General features: G+C 39.6%; 1 protein-coding gene across 26 annotated transcripts in view; it reads left to right on the top strand.

Moving 5' to 3' along the window:
- Positions 1 to 24,112, top strand: part of POFUT3 (protein O-fucosyltransferase 3) — a 356,913-nt gene that overhangs the window by 260,420 nt on the left and 72,381 nt on the right. Inside the window, exon 14 of one of the 26 annotated variants that reach the window (XM_074353431.1) lies at positions 179 to 434. The exons of 24 other annotated variants lie outside the window; for them this stretch is intronic. The gene's annotated coding sequence lies outside the window, so the exon portion shown is untranslated. Of the gene's footprint in view, positions 1 to 178; positions 435 to 21,485; positions 23,280 to 24,112 lie in introns of those variants that run through there. One more of the 26 variants, XM_074353446.1, reaches the window with a different exon arrangement.

Genomic DNA, 24,112 nt, shown 5'->3' with positions numbered 1-24,112 from the left:
CAGAGTGACAACTTGTGAGTATGTAATTGGGAAAATTATTCCCAAACAGAAACTGATTTTTTCAGACAAACAGTCTGTTTTTGTGTTTCTGGAATCTAAAAACCTGATTCAATGTGTTTATCGACACTTTCTTCTAATTGTGATATGTCATTTTTTCCCCTGATGAAAAATGTTCCAGAAAACTGAGCAACAACATATATTTCTGTACAACTTCAAGATGCTGTTGTTTGCTTTGAACTCTTGCCACCTCTCCTTTTGGAAGACACGCAGCATTTGATAACAGCCACTGGAGGTCAGACTTCCCCATGGCACCTACTCAGACATTTCAGACCCAGCACAACTGCAGACGCCCAGACCTACAGATTAATAGGATGTGGACCTTCCTTTCCACTTGTGAGAGCTCACCAAAGCAGACAGAGATATTGATGTTCAAGGTAATTACCTGGCTCGGAACACAAACAGATCTAGGGATTGTGGAAGAGATACCGAGTAGTTTTATATAAATCCTCATTGAACACATCATAGTTAATGAGGAATTCAGCAGAGGGCTAGTGTTTTCCTGGCGTCTGGATGAGACACCATCTTCCTTCCCGCAGTCTGGGCAAGAGGAGCCCCAAATTGGTCCCCATCCAGCTATGCCCCTCGCCATGGAACAATGGCTAAAAAAAAATCCTAGATTTCTTCCCAATAGTTAGATACCACAGTGTGCAGTTTTGAACAATGATGAGCAGAAGATAGTTCTGAAAAAGACCTTAACAAAGAGGAGATCTTAGCCTCCTAGGGCTATGGACGATGGAGCGAGTTTTAAAGGGGGGACTATTGTGAACCACAGAAGAAGACAATAAACCAGGATTGGTATTGCCAAGTTCTAGAGGTTGGTTGTGAATTCTTTGAAAAGCAAATCACTGAATCTGATTGCCGGGGCATGGCACGAAAACACCAGTAGCTGAGCTGCTGTGTTGCAGTGTCATGATGACAAGGGACAGGCACCAAACACCAGCACCACGCCCACTGACCCAGAGAAGATGCTAGTAACTGCCAGTGTTGCCATCACTGCGTCCCGTTGGTTCTCTGAAGATGGGGGTGGCGAGTCATGAGGGAACCTCCTGTGTTTACACTTTTGCAGCACCACCTACTCAGACCCCCTCACAGAGGGAGAAGACAGTTTATCTTCCCAGGGACTGGAAAGGAGTTTCCAAGTGGTCAACGTCACAGATCAGGCATCACTTGGTTTAGAGGCTTCAATGATCACATCTCTTCTCTCTATATATATTTATAAGTGGTTTTCAGCTTTGGGGACATACATGTAACTGAAATGGTTCCAGAGACTGACGACACCTGTTCTCACACTTTGAGAGTCTAATTTAGCTTGTACCAAGGATTTCCCAGGGTACCTAATGTCCCCTTTGCATACCTTCATACTCTTGCTGTGCAAAGGTGAATTGCGATGTTGTCACTTAGGGTTCAAGGGCACTAAGCTAAGAGTCTAGCCCAGATGAAAAGACATTTCCTGAGGTCACTGGCTTGGAAACTTGAGTTTGGAAACAAGATACACAGCTTGTATCAAATGGTGGTAAATACGGTCGTGGACTGACTGAAGCCATAACAATTAAACCTATCAACTTTAACTGAGGGTGAGAAAACAAAAGATATTCCAGTTTACAGTGGCCCCAAGCCAGGAGGCTGCTGAGACGGGAGAAAAATCAGACTGCAGACTGAAGAATGCTATCTTCTAAGAGGAATGTGCTCGTGAAAATTTTCAGGAACAGCAGTTTTGTCAAGTTTCTGCCAGAATGTTAATCAGCCAGGACTTCAAAGTATTACCGGTCAGGTAGGTAGTCCCTGGCAGGTGCAAGGAAGAGAAAGACGCAGACTCTTCCCTGAGCAAATTTAGAGAGGAGAAGACCCAATGTTGTATGCTGGCTCTTAATTTTTTTCAGCGACTATAAATTAAGCTAGGTATTGATGAAAGACTGAACTATCACCTAGGCCTTTGAGGATATAGGGGGTAGATTATGGAGGAGGCAGGGGCAAAAAGAAAAAAAAAATGCTGCCCTGAGAACGAACTTGGGGTTTTCTGGCTTACTCTAAGATTAAATGAACGTTCCTTGCCATTGGCAAAAAGTTGATTTTTAAAGTCTCAGCTTTTATAAGCTCGCATCAGTCTCCTCTAAGGTCACTTCTTTTGATCAAAGTTCCAGCTCTAAATTTTCTTTTGAGAGGGCAGGGAAAAGCTTGTGATTTGCAAACACATATTTATCCACCTGTGACTCCAAAAGTTCTGAGCTGCTTAAGCGAGTAGGACAAAATCCAAGTCACGAAAACCCCGCATTGTCAAAACCTACCGTATCTGAAGCCCGACCCTCAGTTCGTTCTAAGGCTGTGTAACATCCCACTGCCTTCAGAGAGGTAATCACCTCAATTTCGGACACAAGGTTTCCTACCCTATGTTAACAGTTGTTCAGTGTCTCTGAGGTCAGCAGAGAGTTGCTGGGTTGTGACAAAAGCGTGCGGTGTAGCAGATGCTAACAGGGCTCTGCTTCTGGAACCACCCATCTTGTTCCTGCTATAGTCACTTCACAACGTGCACAGGGCTGCTCAGACTTGCTGACACTCAGTCCCAAATCTGCAAATGAAAAGAATACGCCTCTCCCCATAGGGTTGGTATGAGAACTGGGGAAAACATAACAGTCTGCATGTAGTAGTAGGCCTTTTGTGTATGGTAGCACATTAAATGCACACTCTTGAAAAGTGATTCAGTTTGAACATTTATTCTGGGGACTGTCTCAGGTCCTAAACCAGATTTTCTGCCTTCGCTCTGAGAAGCATTTCTAAGACCTCAGAAGTCCTTGCAATCTCATTTTCCCCCTAGTTTTATTGAGATATAATTAGTGCACAGCACTGTGTAAGTTGAAGGTGTGCAGCGTCATGATTTGACATCCATGCATCATGAAACGATGACCACAAGAAGTTTAGTGAACATCCATCATCTCATATAGACACAAAATTAAAGAAATAGAAAAAATTATTTTTTGCTTGTGATGAGAACTCTGGATTTACGTGCTTAATCATTTTCATCTGTAACATACAGCAGTGTTAGTTATATTTCTCATGTTGTCCATTACATCCCTCGTACTTACTTATCTTATAACTGGGAGTCTGTACCTTTTGATTGCTTTTGTCCAATAGCCCCCTCCCCATCCCCAGTCTGCGGTAACCAGAAATCTGATCTCTTTTTCTATGAATTTGTTTGTTTTTGAAGTACAGCTAACCTTCAACACCAGGTTAGTTCCTAGTACACAACACAGTGATTCAGTAGTTCCATACATTTCAAAATGATCACCATGGTAAGTCTGGCTACCATCTGTCACCGTACAAAGACGCTACATAATTTCTGACCATATTCCCCACACTATACATTTCATACCCGTGACTCATTTATTTTGTAACTGGAGATTTGTACCTCTTCATCTCCCTCACCTATTTCTCTCTTCCCCCCATCCTCCTTTCCTCTGCCCTTGTTTCCCTTGATAATGTTTTCACTGGACTCTCCAGGCTTGGAGTACAGGTTTCCTTTTAAGAGGTGCTGTGTGACTAGTTTAGAAGCTTCGGAAAGCAGGCAGCGTAGTAGTGGAAGCTGAAAGTGAAGTCAGTAGAGTGTGAGTGTGTGTGTGTGTGTGTGTTTACGCTAAAGGCTTGCAATATTCGTTTATTTTTAAACTACATGTACCTGCTTATCTCGATTGTAGTTTGTCTTCCTGTTACCTGCCACTTCCTAGCATGACCCTTTTCTTCTCTCAAATGTGATCATGAGCCGCTTCTGTGCCATTTCTCTTCTGGTTCGGTGTCACACAGTCTCTCCGGAGAAGTGGAGGTGACTCCAGTTCATCTTCCCGTTCCTTACTTTTTGTCCTCCAAGCTTGATAGCTATTTCCTTCCCGGAAAAGATAAAATTCCAGGGTTTCTCCTCCCACTGAACCCCATTCTCCTTACACTCTGAGCTACGAACCATCTCATAATTACTATTCTTCACATGAAACTCTCTGCTTAGACTTCCTGTTCTTTTATTGGTGCTGGTGGATAAGAAGATGAAATGTGAGCTAGAAGATATTATAAAGTCCATTTTTATCTGAGTGAATAAGGCTCCAGAAGAGTTCCAATTAAGGCTTCGGGGTAAGGCTGGAGCAAAGAGAAAAGAATATAGAGAGAGAGGTCCTCAGTAGAAGGCCACAGAGCTCTGGCCGTAATCTTGTCTTCAGTTTTTGAATGAACATAAAAAAGACATCAGATTTACTGAGGAACCAAAATGTGGGGAGATAATTAAAATGAAAATTGAAAGAAGAAAAGCCAAATTATTGCAGTATATTAGAATTGTGGACTAATGCCAAGAGAACAGAATTTAACAGGAGTGAATGCAATAACTTATATTTGTATTTGGTGCTCAAAAGGAGTTGACTGTAGAGTGGAAAATTAATAAAGTGTTTAAAAAGAAAGAAACCATAATGATGGAGACATGTCTAAAGGACACAGAAGCTAACCAAAAGAACTCCCAATGGCCAAAGCTGGAACAATTTAAACAAGATAAATAGTATCAGATTGTAATCCGGAGTGTAAAATAAACATCCACGAATCCATGCTGATATAAATAAATGATTGACTAAATAACTGGGAGAGAAGGGAAATCTCCTATTAGAAGAATTCCAAATAATGTTTGCAGATAATCTGCCCTCATGGAGGAGGAATATCTCTCTCTACACTTTTGTGTGGTTTGGACATAGTGTCTTCTTTCTAAAAAGTGCAGTGTGGAAAGGAGGAAGGAGAAAGGTAACTTCGTGGAGGAGAAGCTCACAACACTCTGTCTCAGCCAGGTAGGTGATCCAGGTTGACATCAGCAGTGATGAATCATCTTGATAGTATGCCCTCTTGGTATGTGTAACGAAGATGGCACTTCACCTCTGTGGTCTTCCTCCCCAAGACACGTACCCCCAATCTAATCATGTGAAAACATCAGAAAAATCCCAGTAGAAGAGCATTCTACAAAATATCTGATCAGTACCTCTCAAAACTCAAGATCATCAAAAGGAAGGAGAATCTGAGAAACGGTTGTCGTCAAGAGGAGTCTTAAGGAGACACGATGATTAAATGTAATGTAGTACTTTGGATGGGCTCTTGGAACAGAAAAAGGACATTTGGTGAAAACTAAAGAAATTTGAAGAAAGTAAAAACTTTACTTAATAGCAATGTATCAATGCTAATTTGTTCATTGTGACAAATGTACTCCACTAATGGAAGAACAGTTTTCTGTATTACACATGTGTGCAACTGGCTACTACAGCAATAGACGGAGGAAAAGGTGGGCCAGTATGACCTGGCAAGGCAAGAGGAGGGGACCTGTACTTAAGGAGAAAAGGAAATGGGTACCTCAACAAGAGGGAGAAGATATGTCACTTTTTGCTACAGACACAGCTTTCACCTCAGTCAACTTCTCCATCCAGATTAGCAATGGGAGACAGTAAAAGAGGAGGTAAGAAGGGAAGAGGGTATAGCTCAGTGGTGGAGTGTGTGTTTAGCATGCATGAGGTCCTGGGTTCAATCCCCAGTACCTCCACCAAAAAAATTTTTTTAAATAAATAAACCTAATTACCGCCCCCACCAAAGTAGGTAAAAAGTAGAAAAATCAGAGTAAATAGAATACACTAGATATGATGTTTAAAAAATACAAATGCAACAGTTAACTACAATAAATGTGAACATCTAAACTTAGTTAAAAGACAGAGATTAGCGTAATGGATTTTGAAAACTCTAGCTATAAGCTATTCAAAAAAGCATATAGTGTTTTCACACCTACGCATTAAAATTTTTTAAATGGAATAAGGTATCCTAGGAAAATACTAAGAACAACAAAACAATATCAGATGTTGAAGTATCTATTAATAGCAAGCAAAACAGATTCACACTAAAAAAAGAAAAAGAAAAACTCACCATGAATTTAGTGAGTATTAGGTTTGACTTATTATAACTGAAAATCCTCAAGTAACAGTAGCTTAAAGTTAAGAAAAGGGTATCTCTCATGCCCATAAAATGAAAAGAAAAGTAGGAGAACAGTCTTGGGCTCCAAACTTTACCAGCACAAGTCAGGTTGAGAGCCAGTGTTCTCAAGAAAGCCATGCTCCCCTGACCACTTTCTGTGTGGCTGTGGAGGACACCTGCCCTAGGAGGAACCTGCAGAACGTCCGGAGAGGGAAGGCTGAGATCAAAGAGAAAAATGCCTGGCAGGGAGCAGAATCAGGATCAAATCAAGGAGTTTTCTGTACTCCACAGCGTGGAAGGCTCTCCGTATGCCTGTCCAGCAGGATTTCAGAACTGCTATTGACTGACTGCTGTGTCTCTCCTATTCTTCCATTTTCCAAACAGGAGCTTTTATTGAGGGCCCCTATTCCTGCTTCTTTGTTGTACATTGAGCACATGTGTCTGAGACGTATCTATCTGTTTAATTCATAAGTGATGATGTCACAGAGTCACAGTCAAATCTGAAGGAAAGGACTGTGCATGAATCAAAGATCTTGGACTTTGAGCTTAAAATAGTCAACAGATGGAACTTTGGTTTATATCCCTTGGGGAGAGGGTGGTTCTCTTCCGTGTTTGGAAAGAAGAGTAAAATAGGTATTTAGAGAGCAAAAGGGGTAGACTCTATCAGAGACTGATTATTTGTGCACCAAATCCATTTCCTCTTCTTCCTGGACATGCAGCTAAACTTCATTTCCCATTTGTCCTTATGATTCTAGTCAATGGAATGTGCATGGCGGTGATATGTACACTTTTTGTCCTGAACCATGAAACTGTCCTGAGCCTCCATCCTGTTTCACCTTCAAGCAGCTTGATGGAGACAGACATGGGGACTTTGGAAAGCCAACTATTAAAAATGGTGGACCCACAGGATTGAAAGAGCCTGGATCCCTAAATCACCGTGGAAATGAGCTGATCTTTTGTTTAAGGCTGTATTTTAGACTTTATGCAAGCTAGAGATAACCTTCTATTCTGTTTGAGCAATTATACATTTTTTAAGACTATTATTTTTTAGAGAAGTTTTAGGTTCACAGCAAAATCCATATACCTCCTGCCCCTACACATGCATAGTTCCCCCCACCCCCACCATTATCAACATCCCCCACCAGAGTGTTTCATTTATTACAGTTGATGAATCTATGTTGATACATCATGATCACTCAAAGTCCATAGTTTACCTTATGGTCCACCATTGATGTCATTCATTCTATGGGTTTGGACAAATGTACAACAGCATATATCCATCATTATAGTACCATACAGAATATTTTCACTGCCCTAAAATCCTCCATCTGTGCATCCCTCCCCCATACCCCAACCCCTGGCAACCACTGATCTTACTGTCTCCATTGTTTTGCTTTTTCCAGAATGTCATATAGTTGGAATCATACATTATGTAGCCTTTCATGTTGGCTTCTTTCCCTTAGTGGTAATATGCATTTAAGTTTCTGCCTTGTCTTTTTATGGCTTAGTAGCTCATTTCTTTTACCATTATACATTTTGTTTTGTTACAGCAGCTAGCATTACCTTAACTATTACAACACAACCAAATTAAAAATTCCTTTTTATTTATATTTTCATCTTTCCCAAAGCACATAACATTCTCTTTTAGAATTGATACAGACATCTAATAAAGTATTCCTGACATTTACAGTAAAAATAGTACTGCTTGCTTTTGTGAACTCTCTAAACCATGAGCTGTTATGCTTTTATTCCCATATATTTCTCTACTAGAGTCCCTCTCTTATTTTTATTGTCCATTCCTCTCCATCTCAACCCTGATATATGCTAGCTTTTGCTGATATTTTCTTTCCCCCCAAATTTCCATTTCACTGTGTAGGAGAGAGTGTTTATTGTTCCTCCAATGTCCATGGTCCGCTTGAATCATAGTAACAGAACCCTTGATTTTTTACTGTATATGTGACCAACCAAAGTAAATATTGCATTTTCCAGTGTCCTTCGTAGCTACATACTGTATTCAGTTCTCACCAACTGAATACAAGCAGAAGTTTGTGCATCTTCCAGGAAGTATCTTCTTTTCTGCTTTCTGGGATGTGGAAGCAATTATTAGAGTTCCAGCAGGCATCTTGGACCTTGACATGACCTTGGGGATGGAAGTCATGCCTGGCAGAAATATGAGATAAAAACAGACTGAGTTCTTGTCACTAAGGAATAGCATATCAGCTCTGGACAACAGCCTACAATTTTCCCCCCAAGGGATATCATATTATTTATTTTTCTATAATTTATGTCTAGCATCCACATTCTTCCCAGCAGTGGAAAATTTAGTTAATTCAGAGAAAACTCAGAGTAACACATATATTAGACTGCTTGAGATGTAACACAGGTCATTGAGGCTCTCTCTGTTCTTTCAGTATTTTTTCTATCATTTTAAGTAGTTTTCATCGCATGTCTTTTTGCTCATTAATCTTCACTTTTGCAGTGTAGAATCCACTGTTAATTCCATTCAGATGATTTTTTAAAATTCTAGATACTGTATATTTTCACTTCTGTAAGTTTTATTTAGGTCTTTTATATTTTCCATGTCTTTACTTAACATGTTCAAACATTACACTGCTTTCTTGAACATACAGAATATAGTAATAATAACAGTTTTAATGTTCTCATCTATTATTATATCACCTATATAGTTATCCATCTGTTTCTTTTGATATTTCTCCTTATTATGGATCGTATTGTTCTGCCTTTTGTATGCCTTGTAATTTTTTATTTGATGCTAGGCATTGTGAATTTTACATTGTGCTGGATATTTTTGTATTCTTGTAAATATTTTCTAGCTTTTTTCCCTTAAATGTAGTTAAGTTACTTGGAAATAGTTTGATCCTTTTGAGGCTTGCTTTTAATATTTGTAAAGTGGGACCAAAGCAGCCTATAGTGTAGGGCTGATTTTGCCTACTGAGATAATCCCTTCTGAGTACTCAGTACTCCATGAACTTGCAACTTTTCCTTGTTTTCTGGAGGGGACATAAACTATTCCTGGCTCTGTGTAAGTTCCAGAGATTGTTCCCTCTTCTCTTTTCAGGTGGTTCTTTCTTTCCTCTCGGGTAGTTAGTTTCCTCACACACATGCCCTGAGCAATGCTCAGCAGATCTGAGGGACGGATCTTCAAAACTCTGCCTCCACGTCTGTCTCTCCTCTCTGATGTTTGGCTCTATGAATTCTTACTGGCTTTGCCTCTCTGGATTCCTAACTCTGTCTTCCGAACTCAGCCAGGCTGTTAGGTTCCTCCTGGTTTTCCTTCCTGCGCTACAGCCTGGAAACTCTATCCAGGCAGTAAGCTGAGACGTCTTGTTTGTTTCCCCCTCTCTCAGGAATTACTGTCCTGTGTTGTCTGGTGTTGTTATCTAAAAACCGTTGTTTCAAATGCATGTCTAATTGTTTAGTTGTTTCAGACAGGAAGGTAAATCTGGTCTCTGTTACTTTATTTAGTTGTTTTGTAAATAAGAGAAATAAATTTTTCTCTTGGATGGCTGCTCTTGACATAATTCTAACATTATACTTATAGTGTTATACTTAAACATACTCCTAACTAAACATGCCTGCTAGGTTTCAGTTGGATGTCTATTGTTCTGAATAATTATTCATGAATCAATATATCTGATGGATATATTTTTCCTGGGTGGAGGAAAATAGTCCATTGTACATTACTCATGATGTTATAAGGTTATGTAATATTCAGCCACTGAGGAAACATTATATTTGAGGACTAATTAACAAAGGATCAGCTTCTCTCCCAGAGCTATAATTGGACTCTTCAGTAGTTAATAGGTTTAATTAGTGAGCTGGTTCTCAGATGTTGATGTTAACTCTTACACTCTAGGTATACACAAACACACACACACAGCGTTAAAAAAAAAAAGGCGTTGTTTCTCCAACCGGATGGAGAACTTTCTGAGCATATAAACAAAGAAAGCATGCATACCATCCAAGCGATATGGTTTTATTATTTTGCTCTAAGTTCCATCTTTACCTTCCCATGGACAGTTACACGGATGCTTCTTTTTGTGTCTGTCATTAACATTTTCTATTTTCACATCTTTTTACTCCGTTTAGTCTAAGCTTCAAAGATGATGTACTAAAAGGAGAACTGAAATCAGACAGATTTGAATTTACCAGCCGTGTAGTCACTGCATATTATTTCTTTTTTTTCACTGTATATTACTTCATCACTTAGTTTCATTCATTATTCATCACCTAGTCTTAGTTTATTTCATCTATAAAGGGAATATTACCTACATCACAGAGTTGGTGAAAGAACTAAATGAGATAATTTGGTGCATGTAAAACTGTGCACTCAAGTGTATTACAGAATATATGTGTTAAATAAACGTTGATGGATTTCCTTCTTTAAATTCAACATTCCTTTTTCTCTCATTTACCCTCTGTTTACCCTCTTTTTTTTGAAGAGAACCTTCCTAATAAAATATTCAAAATGAAAAAAATTTGAGAATCATCCTAGTACTTAAAGGGGCTACAGAGGAAGGTGTTATTTATAAGATTGCTCTAAATGCATTTTATCACTATCCACCTTTGATCTTAGATGCAAATTATCACTTAAATGCAAATATCAGCTAAATAATCTTTAGAAAATGCCAACTCAGGAAGTAAGAATTGCAGCCTCTGAAATAAGCATGTCCACGTCCAAGAAGTCACTTTAGAGGTACTCTGGGCTTCTATTAAATCTCTGTCCAGTACTAACATTGGCTTGCATTTAATGCAGGAGGTAATAAGAGGCCATTTGAGTTGTCTCTTAAAGCAGCCAAGAACTTTTATTGCTGTTCTCTGAGTAGAGCCAAGGACTTAATCCTCATCTGTAAAATGAAGACATTTGATTAGATAACTTCCAGCTGTAAAAATCGTATGATTAGCTAATTATTCATTTTCAAGGTCTAGCCCTTATCTCACATGAATCAACTTATGTCAGTTCAAGCTTGGTGGACCTAAGCCACAAAGAAAAAGGTTTGCTTTGCATTTTATCTTGGCTTTACACCCACTGCACTACAAAATAATAATATTAATAATAATAATAATTTAAGAAAGATAACTTATCCTGAAGGTAATTTTTAAATGTGTAGAGCAGTTGAGAGCTTCTCCGGTAGGAACTGTGGTTATGAAGTGTGGCGAGAGAGAGGAAGAAGGAAAAAGAAGGGACAGGACTTAGAGTCTTCTTTCACCATTACTTAGCACCGTCTTGGTTCTGGTGGCAATGACAAAGGTAGAACTTTTTTTTCCTCTCATGTTAGCCCCTTTTGTAGACAAGAACAGACCTCTTATCTTTGGGCTGAATTTTTACAAAGACTGAGCATTTCCATCCAGTACGTTCCATGAAGGGGAGGAAGAAGGAAGACTACATAATCTCTCTCCCAACTTTCTAACACCATCTGCAGCATTTCTTTGGCGGCACACTGGATGTTGGCTCTGTCCCGAGTACCTCCTCAATCTTAAGCATCCATGAAAAAAGCCACTTCCCACCTGGGGCATCTGAAAGAAATCAGAGGGAAAATATTAGGGAAAATGTTTCTTCAGCCGCCACTACCTTTCCTTTTTTTTCCCCATTACCTTCCTAGAACAAACCAACAGCGTTGCCATTTCTTCTGTTAGATTAGTAGGGCTATTTTTTATGACATTCTAGGCAGGTTTTTGCCCCTGGTACCAGTGCAGCCATGCTACACTGAACAGCCAGCAGCGTTCAGTCTAACATTTACAAACTCTTAGAAGACAAATGGAAGATGACCCTGATTAAAAATCTGCATAATCCTTTCCTATGGGGGAAGACTCTCATGATTTTATCTAAACATATAAAGACCATCACATGACAATTGATCTAATTATGAGCACAGAGGTGATATACATTGTGTCTATATCACAGGACCTTCTTGTTAACCAGCATACTTTTCAATGACACAGGAAGGATCTTGTTAAAAGAAGTTTGCACAGGAGGAGTCCAAAGATTTCTCAAATATTTGGGGGACACAATTGAATGTGACCACTTTAACATTAAGATCAATCTTATAGTTAAAACTACTACTTTTGGAAAGTTTTATGACAGTAAACATGCTTGCTGGGATTCACCACCAGTCAGTCAATAGCTTGCATTTTATCTTGAAGCAAAGGACTACACTGAACAGAACTGTGCTCTACTCTTGGATAGGTTTGTTAGTTAAAATGTGGGGATTAAAATATATGGTGAAGCTGAAGGCAGGAGGCTTGAGTGCACACTTCCTTCTTTCATCCCGCAAGCACTTACCGAGTAACTATGTGTCAGAACTGTTCTTAGCATTTTTCACACTGTGGTGAAAAAACCAAAAAACAAAAACGAAAGCAGACAAAATTCTGCCCTCATGGAGAGTCCTTGTAGAGTCTAGTGGGAAGGACAGATACTAGATATTTAACAACCCAAATAAACACATAATTATAAAAGAACAGGTTGCTGTGAGAGAGAACAAATGTGGTTCTCTGTTTGAATTACTTTGCGGAGGAAGTTCCTATAAGTTCTATCTGAGAAGGAAACATTTCGGTTGAAACCTCAAGGATGAGTAGGGTTTAACCAAGAGGAATGTTCAAGGAATGAGGTCCAGGCAGAGTGAGCACCCGCACCATCCAGTAGTGCTCAGAGATTCACGTTTCACCAACAGACTCAACCGTCAGGGGAGAGAGTTACTGTGTTGTGTTTCTAAAAATTGGAAATTTCCTGGGTGGCATCACAGAATTGGATCATTATTGTGTATGGAATCCATAACGAAACACTCCAGGGATTCTCTTGCCTGGATAAAATTTGACATTTGTAATGGCTAAAAATAAACTCTGGCTAGTAAGACTTGTCCACCGATTTTCACAGAAATTAAAGCCCAGCTTCTATTTAAGATGATATTGTCAGACATACAGATCTTCCCAAGAGGGTCAGAAAATCTCAGGAAATACAGAATTAATACCTGTAGATATTTTCTGATGCAAGGGAAGACCTGGAGACTGATACACTTTTTTTTTTTCAACAGAAGGATTACTTTGCCACTCAAAATCTATTTTAAAAATGCTCAGAGGCTGTAACATTAATATTTTGTTTTACTTCTTATTCTCAGAAAGCATGGTAAGGGTGCCTTGTTCACAAGTTACACAGGATTCAGAAACACTGCAATATTTACAGAAGAATGCATATGTAGTCCAAGTTCTGTGGATCTTCATCTCAAATCTCTGCAAAAGTCATAGAGTTCTAGGCTATATTATATGAAAAATAGTAGACCTGCCTGTCTCTTAATTAACTTAAAGAGTTTGTAGACATAATCTTAACTTCATTACCCTCTTAGAACACATTTCCCAGGGTGTATTCCATAGAACACCCGATTCAAAGACTATTAATAGATGTTACTGGCTCTATATTTAAGGTTTCTCTAGATTTTGGTCTTTCATTTCTGTTCTGCACTTAGCTGTTAAAGTTATGATGGTTTCTCTTTCCTCTCGAAGAATTGATCTAATTTGGCAAGGTATTTTTCTGTTTATACCCAAATATGGCACCTTCAGTTCCCCCCGAGGGAGGAAGGACAGGGGTGGGGAGAACTGACCAATTGGCCGCAAAATACATATTCCATTTTAAGCTACCATAGCATTCTTTTTATTGGAGAGTCTACATTTCTGGATGTAGTCTTGTACCATTTAAACACTTCCAAAATCTCAAACAAAAAATCTCTCATGTTCAGCAACAGTAAACACAATTGTGTGTCTTTAGAGTGGCCAGAAGTTCAGATCTTCGAAAAAATATGTTGGAAAATCAAAACTTATAGAAAAATTCCAAAATGAAAAATGGCTTGACATACCTAAAGTTCCAATTTCTATACTTTGCACTCTATTTTATTCCAGACTACATGGCACAAAGAACAAAGTTAATAACCCGTATATTTGCAACTGTGAGACTGAACCTAATGTCACACTTGGAGATGTTACTGAATGGTTAAAGATCAGAAATTTCACTTTTGACTTTATTCATTTGAGATTATCTGATTTTGATTTGATTTGATTTGATTTCCAAAAAAAGCATGTTGAAATCCACGACAGACATGTTATTTATGGAGAATTTAATATCTTGAAGAAGCAAGATAATCTGGGTCTATGGAAATTGTTCGGTGAATACTTCATTTGACCTCTCATGTACTTCCACCCACCCCCAAAGCTATACTCCACCAGTTCTTTCTCCAACATTGTGACACCTGATCCTGAAATAATGTAGCTTGTAATTCAAATACAGCCATAGAACGCAAAAATTAGTCCGGTACTAAGGTTATTGCAATTTGTAATACATTTGCTAACATTTTCCTTCTGTTGCATGCTTGTTTTTTCTTCTTTCACATCCTCTTGTTTCAATTTTGAGAGAGCCTGCATTTTCTTTTCTCTCTTTCAAGATTACTAGCAAGGGCAGGATGTGTTTTGAAGTTCTAGGCAGAGCACTAAATGAGTGTGACTACATATTTGCTGAAAATATGACATGTGCTTAAACATGATTAATACTTGCTTTTCTCAGGCTTCCAGAGCTCCTCAGTTCACGCCTTTAATTCCAAGTAGTTAAATAATAACATGGATGTGAAAAGGTGAGAAAACATTCAGATAATTTCCTTAGAGAGAATAATCCTTTTGCTAATAATGGAGCTGTCGCCAAGATGACTGTCTTTCTTAGCATTCCCAGAATTAAAGTAGCTTCATAACATTTTAACTGTGTGATAATTTCCAACTTACAAGAATCTCCTTAGACTTCAAATCAGCCCTTAATAATTAATAAGATTTTATTGAACCCTCACTCTGTGCCTCGTACCACGCTGGCCACTGTTAGAACACAAAGATGTCATAAGATGTGTTCCTTCTTTATGGGGATTATAGCCTAGTTAGGAAGACTGAGAAGACTAATGCCTAAAAATAATTAGGGGACATTTTCAGATGACTTGTAATGTGTTAACAAAGAATCATGGTGAAAGCTACCATTTATTGAGTGCCTGTTGTGTGCCAGATCCTTCCTTAAACACTTTAATATATTAAATATGATTCCATTTACAAGGGCTCTGGGCACTCAGAGAGGGTGAGATCAGTATGGGCAAGAATAATTTGGAAAAGCAGAAACAGCCTCGCAGACGTAGTGAACAAACTGGTGGTTACTAGTAGGAAGAGGGAGTGGGGAGGGGCGATTAGGGGTAAGGGATTGAGAGGTGCAAACTACTATGTATAAAATAGATCAGCTGCAAGGACAGTTTGTACAGCACAGGGGAATACAACCATTATTTTGCAATAACTCTAAATGGCATATAAGCTATAAAAATATTGAATTATCATGCTGTACACCCAATACTAATATAATACTGTAAATCAACTGTGCTTCCATTTTTAACAAAAATCCTTCATAAGATGTGGGGAAAAAAAAAAAGAGGGTGAGCTGCATTTTTGAGAAAGGCTCAGGTCTGGAAAGCATGGAGGATGGGGACGGTCGTCTGGACAGGGAGACCCTTGCAGTCACAGGTACAGGTCCTGGAATTTTGAGGGGAGCTTCCTGGTAGAACCTGGGGCTTCAAAGCAGTAAGGACCAGAGTAGAGAGTGATTGCAAAACACCCCCAAATTTTCACCCTTCTCTATATCCACGCCCCTTGCAATGTGATCCGCAGTTCATCTCATCAAGAGATACATGCTACTTTCTACACCTTGAATATGGCTTAGCCTTGTGACTGGCCTATGTAGCTATGTGACAGTGGGACAGTACTAAGTCTGCATTTCAAGATGCCTGTCATCTCCTCCCTCCCTTTATTTCACTCTCACTCCCTCTTGGACCCCCACCTCTGGGTCCCAGAACAAGCGTGGCTGGCCCCAGGGACCATGAGAGTCCATGTGGAGCAGAGCTGAACCAGCCAGCTCGATCGGGCTGATTGTTTGAAGAAATGAGTCAGATCAGGCTCTAGGGGAGCAAAATTTGCCAACCCCCAAATGTCTCTTTGGCATGCTGATTATTTCAGGCTGGAAACAATCAAGGCACGGAAGACTGAGGAAGAAAGTCTGTCCTTCACCCTAACTGCCTGAAAGAATGCCAGTAGAGGACCTGTCCAGGAGGGGAGCCATCATCACAGGGCACTGTAGGACGGACTCGGTGTGTGGAGTGTGTAGAACTAGCGGTCTGTTGAAATTCCACTCTGGGTCCCATTGTCTCCATATTTGTTTATCAGACATTTGCTTTTCCATCTCCATGTCAACTGCTTCAATCCCCTCTGAAGTCTCAAACCAGTACCCCCAACATCCTCATCTGTCTTGAGGTGAAGATGGTATTTAAGGTGAGGGCTTCAGCCATTTTGGTGACTTACGCAGTTCTCCTGGGTCTCTCCCATGTGTACCAGTCATTAAACTTTGGTTAGATCTTTTTTTCCTGTTAATCCGTCTCATATCAACTTAACTCTTAGAGTAGCCAGCAGAACCTAGAAAGGTGGACGAATCTGTCTTCCTCCCTGACAAAGGCATTTTTCAGTTGAAAATCTTGCGGTGGCCTCCTATTTTATCGAGCATGAAAACCGACGTGCTTGCTGGCTTCATTTGAACAAGCCCCCATGACACCCTGACCTCCTGGTTCTCTGCACCAGCCGCTTGTCCTCCGTGCTTTAACACAAACATCCCGAACATGATCCGACCTTAGAGCCTTAGTCAGGCTGTTTCTTCCTGGCATTTTCTTTCTGAAGCACGTGCTTTTCTGCCTTAGGACTTTGATGAACTTCGCCTCCACCTGACCATGCTTTCCCTGGATTTTTTTTTTTTTTTTTTTTTTTGCTTTCCCTGGATTTCTATGTGACCGACACCCCCAAGACATTCAAGTCTTTGCTCATATGGGGTTTAAGAAGACCTAGCTAGAAGGAACACTCCACAAACACAGAGAATCTTGGTCACTCTTAGAGCAATGGGTGCCCTTCAACAAATAGCAGTTACATAAATGAAAGGCATGAAGATGTAGTAAAAGTCAATGCTTTGGAAAAGGGGGGAAAAAAAACCAACCACCACAGGTATATGAGGGCTCAAACCCTGTCTCTTCTTCTACCTGCTGTTGTGATTCTTTGGATGTTAGTTAACATCTCTGTGCTTCATTTCTTCTTCTATAAAGTGCGGTTACACTGCTGCCTACTTCAGAGGGCTGATGTGAGGAGCGCATTTATACAAAGTAATTAGAGTACTGCCCAGCAGATTATAAATGCTAAGTCAATCGTGCATTTTATTATTAATAGTACCTATTTCAGAGGTTTGGTGTAAGGATGGGATGACGTCATCTGTGTAAAGTTCTTAACTTAATAAATGCTCAGGAGATGTGAGCTGATGAGCCACTTGCTGAATTTGCAAGATACTTACTTTTCCTCTCCCAGGAACTGTTGAGGATAGCACTCCACGTTGAGTATACAGTATCTTTATAAATAGCCTTTCCTTTATGAATCCACAATACTCCTTGCTCCACACTATTTATGGTTTAGCTAAGGTCTTCCTCCCAGGAATCTCCCTGGAAAATGGTCGTTGGCCAGTTTTCCTCTCTCCCTAGTGGGCTATCCCATGAATGTCAGTTTTCTCCTCACAAGTCACCATTTGTTTTTTTAGTGAAAGGGTTGTGTGCATTGAATTATCAAAGTTAACACCGACCAGCAGAGACCTTGCACTTAAACCAGATCTTTAAGAAGAGATCATTAGCATTCTTTCATTTTGGACCAGTCTTTTGAATCCTGGAAATTAGCTCAGATCAATAAAGGCAGAAGAATCGACATTTTCTTAGTGACTTACACTGTTTAGTAAGCACAACGCCTTAGAATACATATTTGCGATCGGATTTTCTCCTAAGAGAGAAGGAAGGACCTTATTATGCTGCTCACATTCATTATTTTAGACATTATGTTGAGAGAAAACAGAGGAGGCACTGGGGGGGAATTGCTTTTCTATAGGTCATTGGATCATCTGATTATTGCACTCTGTTTCATTGATCAGTATGGACTCTAACTTCGCAGATATGAACAATTACTAAATTCAATGAAAATAAGATTAAAAACCCCACCAAGAACTAGAGAGATGATAACAGAAGATCTCATTTTGCTGGTCCTGGGAAGTTTCCCACTAACCGACTTGTCGGCTCATTCATTCATCCCCCTCCCCAAGCCTACTGTGTGGTCTTTCTTCCCAGAAGAACTGAGTCTACGATATTTCAATTCCTGGAAACAGTTCACCGTGCCAGCATAACATTTACTACCAACGCATGACGTGTAAGACTCATTTCCCCAATTCCCTCCTCAGAGTGGACAGTGCTGATAACCTTTCTAGAGGGCTTACATCGCTGTGCACTGAACTGAATTCACCAAAAGATCCCAATTTTAAAGTCAAAGCGAATGTGAGAAGTCTGTTATGTGGACATGAGGACGAGTTTGCTGAGTGTATCATTACATGAATAGACTACAATTCATAGAATTGCGTAGCTGAAGGGAGTTTGAGAGTTTTCCTCCTGTCAGCATGATCACCTTTGTTGATGCCTGTATTGAAATCACCACTTCAACCAGATGATTGTGTGTATGTGTGAGTGAGTGAGTGTGTGTGCGTGTTGTGGAATATCCCAAGAAAAAAGTCAAACCTCTTCATAATATGTGACAGTGGGTTTGGCAATTCTTGAATCCTCCAAAGATCAGTATATGAATATAGGCTTTAATCTTTTTCTTTTCACAGGAGTGAAAACTCAATTCTATGAAAAAAAAAAACCAGATATATAATCCATTGTGTGATGAAAAGAGCATTGAGCTAATTGGAAGATAGGGGTTTATTATCTGTTTTTTTCACTTATCAGGTGTGTGACCTGAGGCAGGTAACAGTATCTCTCTGGGACTGATGTTAGCAGAATCTCCAAAAATCCTTCCAATAAAATTCTTAGGAACTGTGATTTTTCTCAGGCACTCAGGCTTTTTGGTTCAGGGACTTCTTCCAATGGCCACCATAGACAACCTACTTACTTATGCCAGAAAGATTTTGGGAAATTTTTTGTTAGATAATTGATCCTGGAATAAAAGTTTAATATGTTGGTATTAGAACACACACTATGTTGGTATTAAGTGGTAATACATATAGAATATATATTTACATGGAATATCCAGACTTGTTCAGCATTCAACTTTTAGTAGAAAGGTAAGATATGGCAAGTGGTTCAGATCAATGTACTTTTCCTAAAACAGCCGTGGCTTGGAGTCAGTGAGTGCACATTAGACTGGCTATAATCTGCCTTCCACTGCCCCCTCTATTTTGCTTTCTGCAGAGCAATTATAAATGTTCAGAATGATGACTTCAAGTTACTTCAAGATCTTCAGGCATCAAAAAAGTCAATTAAATAAACTATGCTAAAAATACTCCACCTACTATGGGAGGAAAGTCACTCAGTTTCTTAACAAACACATTGTTTTTAAGAGAAAAAAAAGATTCTTTGGTGAAGCAATCAGTCCACACATATTTATTGAGCATGGGTTTTTCTAGGTATTACAAAGCATTTAGAGCTTTGAGACATTCTTATTTGCAAAAAAAATTAAATGAATGTGAGTGAAGGAAACCCAACAGTAATTAATAGTAACATAGGTGTTTATGGTTGCTATGGTGAATTCACAAGTATCTCTCCTAAATTACTTGTAGTGTGCTTTTCTGTGCTCTAGAGCATACACATCCAGCCTCTTTGAAAAGTAGATTTCTGAATGCAAATTAGATTCTTTGAGTTTGAGACATTACAGGAGATTTGGAAGGCAGAGGTGGGACGCTTGCTTTTGCTTGAAGCCACTTTGTGAAGATGGATTTTTCTGTAGCCACAGTGCAGTGTCTAGTCACTAACTTTGTGGGTATGGAGGGACATTAAAGACATGGTAGTAACGCTTTCCAAAAATCTGAATTCCAGCTCTACAGATAGGGAGAGAGCCCAGCAATCCCCTGGTAGGTCCTGTGCTGTGAACGTGGCGGTGGTAAATTTCCCCTCTGATGGAGCAGTTAGGAAACCTTGTTGGAGATACTCCTAGGTCATCAGCCTGTAGCTCATTCTGCTATAATTATCATTTCTGCGAGCACCCAAATCTCTGTGTTAAACCCCATTCTACTTAAACTGACTGGCATGATTCCCGTTTCCATCCCCAAATATTTATAGACCAGTGAGTGATGCAGGCGTACACAGAGGACAAGGGCAAGCATTGCAGAGTTTTATGGGCTAGATGATCAAGCTGCATCTTGAAGAAAAAAAAGAATAAATGGACATCGGATAATTCTTTGAAATTTTGGCATTAGCTTTATTCAGAAATTCATACTTGCTCTTTGTTTCTGTAATGAATATTTGGATTGTGCCCCAGTCTGCAGATGGTCAGACTGCAGAAGATCCTGAAAGCCACAGCTCATGGGCACTTTTGTCTTTTACTAACTTCAGTGTAAAGAGATTCTTAATTTTCCAGGCTCCAGTGAGTGAAACGATCCCCCAGCGAGCAGTTTCTGTTGGTTTAGTCCTAGACCTTTACAGTAAAATTATGAACAATCCAAAATGTGTTTAGATATTTTACAGATAATGCTAAGCCAACAAAAGCTGTAGAAAACTTGGACTTGGGATAAAAATTCTCCTGAGTCAGCCCTCCAGTGCCAAAGTATTACAGGGGTTTTTAGTTTAGTTTTTTTTAGCTTTAAGGCCCCAAATCATAAAAGGTCAAAGTAGAAAGTGGTACCAGGGGATTTTAGGAATGCTGCTTAAATGGACAGAAACCTCAGCCATGTTAAGAACCTCCTGTGCACTGCTTTCATCGTTCCTTGGACTGTTATAGAATTTTCTTCCTTCTTGACATGAACAGCTCCAAAGCAACCTGGTCTTTTACTGGACCTCATTCTCTTAGTTACAGAAAGCACGTGTCCTTGGCTTCTTCTCCACGAGGGATAAAATGATGAGCATCCTTTCCTTCCACGTATTCCCCCAAGTGACCACCCACCCCTGGCCTGACTTCTTTAATGCAAGTCTCCTCCTGATGTACAGACACAAGGGACAGCATCTTGGTCATCTACTTCTAAGATCAGGGTTTCTGAGGCAGCTCTACCTCTAAACATTTAGCAACCACAGAGCACATCAAATTAGCTGAGGCCAGCACAGGGCTAAAATATCTTATTTTTCCATTTGCTTGGGACTTGACAACTGGTTGAAGTACGGAAAATAATTTCCTCCAAGAACCACCAAAGAATCAAAGGATTTTCCTGCTCTACCTTTCTAGAAAATACAACAGGCTTCCATTCTTTGTCACTGGTTGGCCATGCATATTGTATCCCTCAGTTACTAGAACCACTGGGAGATTGTAAATGGCAGAGAAGACAGAAAGCAACAGTTGCCAACCCTGTGAAGTTGCTAATACGAGTCCTCACATTTCAGATGGACCACTCTGGGGACTTCCAGCTCTACACGGAACAGGACGGCGAGAAGTAGACAAATGGAGCAGTCATCTTCTTTCAAAATTAACTTTAGGGTAACTTTTACAGACCACAAAAGGATCACACTCCAGGAATTCAGAAGCTGCTCTGTAGGATGGTAGTTAGCAACCTAAACTAGGTGTCTTTACTGTACTGGCTGGAAAGGTCTTTGAATCCTTCCATACCAAGGGGACTTCTCCTTGTCTGCTCAAAGGCTCTAGTTTTCTCAACTTCACTCTCCCTCCATCCTTGATGAAATCAACACATTAGAGCAAATAAATGGTCGGACCTTGAACCTTGTCTCTGTGGTGAAAAGAAATCTGGCTCTGGACTGACTTCATGCGTAGGTAGCTTGTATGGTTGGCAGAGAGAGGAATGAAAAGGCTTGGTTCTCTGGCAGATCACCCCACCCATGGCTGCACTGGATACTCTCAGAAGAAGTCATGCCTGTAGCACAAGGCCCCTCCCCCATTAAATATCAATGGCCTTTCAGACAGTAAATGCTTTCTGTTGTTATCATTTACACCCCAAGATGAATCCAAAATATAATTTTAGGTTTTTATTGAGGCTTAAGGAAGAGCATAGGGTACTAGGTGCTTGACGATTGAGAGACTGAAGATGTGTTTGGAGGGTGAGTCAGCAGATTGGAGAGGCTAGGACTTATTAAAACAAAACAAAATCAAACAAAAACTTTCTAAGCTTGTGGGACTTAGATTGGCTCACTCAGCATTAGGTTTTCGTGTTTGTTTTGTTTTGTTTTCTCATGACCTCTAAGAGGAATCTTCCATTACTGAAGAATAAACCACAGTTTAATCTCTCCAGAAATGCAGGGAACATTCTCTTTGCCTCCTCCTTGCTAGAGATCCATCTTTAGTGGATGAAATTTCTCCTGTTTCCTGATGACGAGGGGAGTGAGAGTGTCCATAGGAAGAGAAGATGCAAATAAGAACATCTCCACTGCTACCCACGGAAGACAGAAAAAAAGAACAGAGGGCATCTTTTTTTTTTTTAACATTTTTTATTGATTTATAATCATTTTACAATGTTGTGTCAAATTCCAGTGTAGAGCGCAATTTTTCAGTTATTCATGAACATACATATATTCATTGTCACATTTTTTTCTCTGTGAGCTACCATAAGATCTTGTGTATATTCAAAGGGCATCTTTAAAGAGGAATATATATAGTGAGGCCAAAAAGCTAAATAAAGAAAAATAAAAGGATTTTGAACTGTGTTATCTCTTCTAAGCTTAAAGTATGGTAGCAAACACAGCTTTTCAAGAATGAAATTAAGTTGTTTGAAAGAGTTGGCCTGCAGTATCTGTTCTCATAAACGTATTGCAGATGACAAATAGTATGTATTTGTTGCTTAGTGCTTTACAAGTCTTTTCCTATTCCTGCAAGGATGAATATGTCAGAAGACATTGAGATTTCTAAAGCTAACTTGATTTGCCAGGGAGGTTTATCATACTGGAAATATTAAAAGGTAATGCTTATTTTTGTGTGGGGTATGGGAATTCTTTGAGGTGAAATGTAAGTACCAGGAAATCCCAGCAATCACCACCGCAGGGGAGAAACATTTCATGTTCGTTAAATTACGAAATGTCATTTGACATTGAGTTTTTCCCCCTTAACTCACAAACTGCTGAGTTAACTCAAATCTGTACTAATTGGGGATTTTATTTGGCTCAAAATTACAGGCTCTTACAAAAAAAAGACACAAATGTCCATATATTATACGCCACTCCTAATTATAAAATAAAAATGACAGGACCGAATTGGCTCGATTTCCCATTTCATATATCACGTGTGGTATTAAGTTCAATAATGACAAAATGTATTGAGCGTACTGGAAATACAAAACTTTCATTTGTCATACACGCTTCATACGTTTCGTCTTTGAGTTTCTTATCATAGGTTTTAATGATATGAAATAAAACCAATTTCACATTTACCCTGTGTGAGCAGAATGTGACCCTTCCTGAACTGTGACGACTTCTGGGATTTTGTGACGTTGAAAATTGCAGCATTGGCAGAAGCATTTTGCTCAGTTTCTTTCTAGAGAGGCAATTAAACTCGATGAGTGTGCCCTGGCTAGGACTAGGAACTCGAAACTCAGAATCAATCCTTTGCTCTTTGGAGAAAAGTATGAAAGATACTTTTATCCTCTGAAGGAGAGTGGATCGCCTACATACACCACCAGGTTTCCTGACCCTACTTAACTGGATCAACAGTTCTCTTCTCTTGCGTTGGATAGTGGACTCTGAAGACATGAGGAGTGAATGTCAGAATCAGTCGCTGGGAAATCTGTTCTCATGTCCTGATCTGTTCGGTGTTACCCAGGCTAAAATAAAGATGAGAAGAGCTTCACCAACTGACCTTTGTTCACTTAGGTATCTATACCTCATCCATCTCCAGAAATAGTAACTTGCTGTCAAGAACACAAAGGAAGAGAGAATACAAGAAGACAGAACCAACTGGCACTTAACCATTTCCTTCTGTCCGGAGAAGTCCAAATCAAAAAAGTCAAAGTTTTGGAGTTATCACCATATTTTTCCTTTTTTTGAGGAAAAACTGATCACTTCAATTA

This window comes from Camelus bactrianus, chromosome 26 (assembly GCF_048773025.1).
Source record: "Camelus bactrianus isolate YW-2024 breed Bactrian camel chromosome 26, ASM4877302v1, whole genome shotgun sequence".
Classification (NCBI taxonomy): Eukaryota; Metazoa; Chordata; class Mammalia; order Artiodactyla; family Camelidae; genus Camelus; species Camelus bactrianus.
This window is presented reverse-complemented; position numbering and strand designations above follow the sequence as displayed.